Source organism: Cricetulus griseus, assembly GCF_003668045.3.
Source record: "Cricetulus griseus strain 17A/GY chromosome 1 unlocalized genomic scaffold, alternate assembly CriGri-PICRH-1.0 chr1_0, whole genome shotgun sequence".
NCBI lineage: Eukaryota > Metazoa > Chordata > Mammalia > Rodentia > Cricetidae > Cricetulus > Cricetulus griseus.
Genome location: NW_023276806.1, coordinates 87112637 through 87117650, shown reverse-complemented (window position 1 = coordinate 87117650; position 5014 = coordinate 87112637). Strand labels below are relative to the sequence as shown.

General features: G+C 41.9%; 1 protein-coding gene across 1 annotated transcript in view; it reads left to right on the top strand.

Annotated features, from left to right (window-relative positions):
- Lekr1 (leucine, glutamate and lysine rich 1) overlaps nt 1-5014 on the top strand; it is a 185997-nt gene that overhangs the window by 179041 nt on the left and 1942 nt on the right. The window lies entirely within an intron of this gene.

The window sequence follows — 5014 nt, the reverse complement described above, 5'->3', positions numbered from 1 at the left end:
CTAAGTGTGAAAAATGAAATAAATATAAAAACCAAGTGGGAAGCTGGCCACTTCTGATATTAGGAAGTTTAACTAGAGGGTGAGCTAGTTTACATTTTCAACTTTATACTTACCCACTCTGTGGGAGTACAAGTAAGCAATTATTTATTTTCAGTCCAATTGAAGCAGCCTCTCTTTGAGAATGTTTTGAGGCAACTGTAGACAGTGCTCAACACCAGTGGGTGGACTGGAGCCCCAGGAGCAGTAATTCTTCCTTCCCTAGGCCACACTAACCCTCTCTGAAGACTTTGAGCTCCCCCTCCCTCGCTGTCCTCTGTCTCACAGTGTCTTTCACAAAGCTGGCATGGAGAGCTTCTTTTCATGCCTGTGTGATTATGCCAGTGCCCTGCTTGAAGTATCTTCCCATGATCCAGCTGGCCCTCTCAGAGCCAAGTAAAAACTCCAGTGGTAACATGTTGCCAGAATTCTCATCTAAGTAGCTCACTTCCTCCTGCCTCAGTGCTGGTCTCTTCTGTGTTCATCAACTGAATCTTCCAGCAGCCATGTTCCATACGTGGAAGTGTCTCTCTTCCTGCTGCTTCTGCTTGGAAACCCCCACTTTCCCTTCTTTACCTGGTGCATGCCTGACTTCCAGTTCAGTTGCAATCAGTGATATTTCTTTACCATGTCATGGTAAATGTGCCCAACATAATTTTATCCATGACATGTAGAGGATGGTGGCTTCACAGATTATTTTCATGTTTACTGGTAATATTCAGTCCCATAAAGCATGTTCTATCTTATAGACTTACTCATGTCACTCTGTAAAAATAAATATTAAAAGTATGCAACAGCTAGTCATGGTAGCACATGCCTTTAGTCCCAGCACTTGGGAGGCAGAGGCAAAGGATCTCTGTGAGATGGAGGCCAGCCTGGTCTACATGGAGTTCCAGTCCAGCCAGGACTGCATAGTGAGACCCTGTCCCTAAAACAAAGCAAACAAATAAAAAAGAGTCTGCATAGCCCACACCCCTTGCCTAGTTGCTGAAAACAATATAGCCATAGGCCACGATTCTTTTCACATGTGATGGAATTTTTCACTGATGTGTCTACTGACTCTAGTCACAGCCACATGTCCATCATGCTGGCACACTCCACTCCTGAAATTGCAACTTCCTAAACTTTCAAATGTTCTGTTTCCATATTTTACGATACGACTGAATAAATTATAACACCTAAACTACTTGTGAACAAAACTGTTGTACTGTCAATTTAGGGGAAGAAGTTGTGACATCATCAGAGAAAATGAAGGTATTAGGGTATCGCCTAAGCAATCATAGTGGTTTTGGCACAGATAAAAGCCCCAACTGTGGATCCTATTTTCAGTTCAGAGGTCCTCCTGGTTTGGGAATAATAGAAAGAGAATTAATCCTTTGTTCTGAAAGCTAATAGCCTTGAAGGATGAGTTGCAGAGTGGCTGACTTCACACTGAGACAGTCCACAGCCCCTGCCCCCACTCACAGATCTTCCTCTCAGCCGGGCTGTATCCAGTAGGAGCTGGACTGTGCAATCTGAGAACTCCATGGCTGGATCAGCACACACTGGCTGGAAAGCACAGCCTGAAGTCCTCTGGCACCTCGCTCCAGCTGCACCTGCTCTTGGGGATGACTTTCCGTTCACTCTACCTTTCCATTCCCCCATGTCACTTGCCTGAAACCATTTTTTAAGGGACTTGCATTTGGGGTGTTTTCTGCAGATAGAGTATTGCTTTCTTGGAGGTTCAAATTCAAGTTTAGTGGGTTGATTGAATTTTATTTTTCTTTAATGAATGCTCCTGTCATCACCTCATCACTTTATCTTTTCATATTATTGCACCTATCCTCTGTACCACTGATTTGTTTACCTCATTGTTTATTGCTTTCCACAGGTTTTTTTTTTTTTTTGTGTGTGTGTGTGTGTGTGTGTGTGTGTGTGGTGTGTGTGTGTGTGTGTGTGTGTTTAATATTTCAGGGAAAACTGACTCCTTCTCGAAGTTTTCTTAAGCAGGGGTATTTTATACTAATTAGTTGAGAACCATTTAAATTTGATTACTTCTACACTTTTTTCCAGCTTACTGTATATATAGATAAGTAATGTGTATAGATAGCTAGTACTGTATATCTAGATGAATACTGTACATAGATAAATAATGCAGTGAACTCTCTTTTTAAAAGAAAAGTTAGATTAATAGAGTTAGAATTCTTGGGAAAATCAGACAAAAATGTCTTACCAGTTTCCAGCACCTTGATGTTCTAGGCATGAAAGGCACATGTATGCTTTTCATAATGAAGCAGACACCTCACACAGGCACATGGCTAGCGGGTGGCAGGGCTCTACCACTCTCGGGCTGACTGGCTCTTGTCTACTTATGTAACCAACCTTCTGTGTCTTTTTGTTGTTGTTGTTGTTAAATATAGCAAAAGCAGTAAATGTGATGGCTCTAACACAACACCTTATTAATCTTTCTTGTAAGCAGCTTGATACTTCCCTGACCCCAGCTTCCAACCACTATTCAGGTGGAGTTAATGAGAGCCAGATGACAAAGCCTAAATGCCAATAGTTTACAATTCCTCTAAGAACTAAAAACAAGCAGAATCAAATAATTGACCAATGGCTTAAAAAACATATGTGAACAGGGATCGTGTGTGTGTATGCAATATAAATATAAATGAGGCCCTTTGACCCAGACATTCTAATGGCTTTAATAAAAATTACTGTGCTACTATGGAGTTGTTCCATAGTCTTTGTTGTTGTTGGTTTTGGTTTTTATAAGACAGGGTCTCTCTATGTAGTTCTGGCTGTCCTCACAGAGATCTGCCTGCCTCTGCCTCCCTAGTGCTGGGATTAATGGTGTGTGTCACCATACTAAGCCCATATTATATTTTAATTACAAAATTCATAACTGAATAAATTTCTGTCACGAGAAACTCAAATGCAGGAAGATGCAACTTAGCCTGATGATTTCTTATTTAGTTCCACTGATGGCAGATTAGTCAGCAAACCCTTACGGAGGATGTTTTCCACTAAGAGTCAGACTTGGAAATGCCTTGGCTATTTTTACAAGCTGACCTGATGGATAATTCCTAGAGCACAATTACTTCAAGTATGTTTGTTTTTAAGACACCACTTTGAATGACTGACTTTTCATCGTGTGTGTGTGTGTGTGTGTGTGTGTGTGTGTGTGTGTGTGTGTGTGTGTGTAAGCCATCTGGTCCAGAAGTCAGTGTAGGGTGTCTTCCTCCATCACTGTACACCTTATTTTTTGAGACAGGGTCTCTCATTGAACCTGGATGTCACCAGGTCAGACAGTCCAGATGGTCCCAGAGCCCCTAGCAATCCTCCTGTCTTCACCTTCTCAGCACTAGGATTTGAGACATGTTTTGCCATCCCTGACTTTTTCCATGGGTGCTGGAGGACTGAGATCAAGTCATGATGATTGTACAGCAACCACATAGTGAGTGAACCATCTCTTTAGCCCCACCCTCCCCATTTGCAGACCCATTGGTCTGCAATATCAGGTGTTGCAACACTTTTCTTGGGAAGACATGAACAAATACCTGTTCACCTTAGATAGGCCACCAATGACAGATCAAATGAACTCAAACCGAGCTTGCTGAACCATAGTTCTATTGGGCTCACTTAGAGGAACAGGGGGTCTGCCTTAGTAACAGGAGCATAGGTAACCCCAAAACAGCTGGATCTCCAAAAAGTTCTTTTCCAGTGTTGGTGAAAAGTTCCCCAAAGCTTCATACATGTAGTGTACACACACACACACACACACACACACACACACACACACACACACACTTCAATTAATCTTCCCCTACTATATACTCCTCTTGAACCCATGGACATCTGGAGCAGAGTTATTTACAGCTAATGGGGTGAGAGGGAGACAAGAGGGAGTGGATGGAATCCAGGTGAGAACCTAATGATCTCCCTACTCCCTCCTTCTATGAGGAAATGTCAAAAGGACCTCTCTTGTTAGGGTCTAGTATGGATAATCACACTTGCTCTGATTATGATGGCTACATTATGCCTAAGGATGGCATTTTTGCAATATCCAGATATTGGGAAGATCCAAGACCTAATGAGGGAATTGTGATAAGCTCCATATGTGAAAATGGAAAATTTCTCCGCATAAAAAAATGCAGAATCTCAGACTTTGATGCAGCCTTCATGAGATCTCATCAATCACATTTAAAGCTTACATTTATGTCAATATATTCCTACTGTGTGAGATTCCATTTTCTCCAGATTATTCTACCAAAAAGCCCAACTTATTAAAACCATAACATCCATTCTTGGGTTCAAATTCCATTGGATACATAGAAGTCAGTTCTGCTCAACATCATGAGGCTGCAAACTTCTTCAGTAAGTGGCCGTGCTATAGCTTGGACATTGAGAACCCCACCAGCCCATGTGTTGAAGCCTTAGTCCCAGAGGGTGCTGTTAGGAAGTGTTGGGGCCTTTGAGATGTTGGCCTTGTGTGAAGTTCTTGCATCACTGGAGGTGTGTGACCGAAACAGGTGGTGGGATCCTGGCAGGCTGCCCCCTGTGTTTATTGACTGGCTGCACCATGCACTCCTGCTGTGATGTGCCACCCTTTCCAAGGCCCAACACAAAGGGAATATCTGATCTTGTTACCTCCAGAACCAACGAGCCAAAATAAATGTATTCTCCTTAAAGTTAATTGCCTCAGATAGTCGTCACAGTAAGGTGAGGCTGACTAATACAGGCCATCCATCACAGCTTACAGTAACTTGATGAGAGATTTCTGCTGGCATTAAAAGAAGAGCATGTTCTTTATTGGGGGAGATTATCGTACAGAATGACACATGGTCTGTATATTTCAGTTCTGTTGAAAGCGTCTGATAAATAACTAATACTACTGTTTAAATGCTGTGACTGCTATATTGTTATTCTTTTCAATCTCATAATTTTACCAGTTTGCTTTATGTATTGGCCTATACTTTCATTATAAAATAACATGATG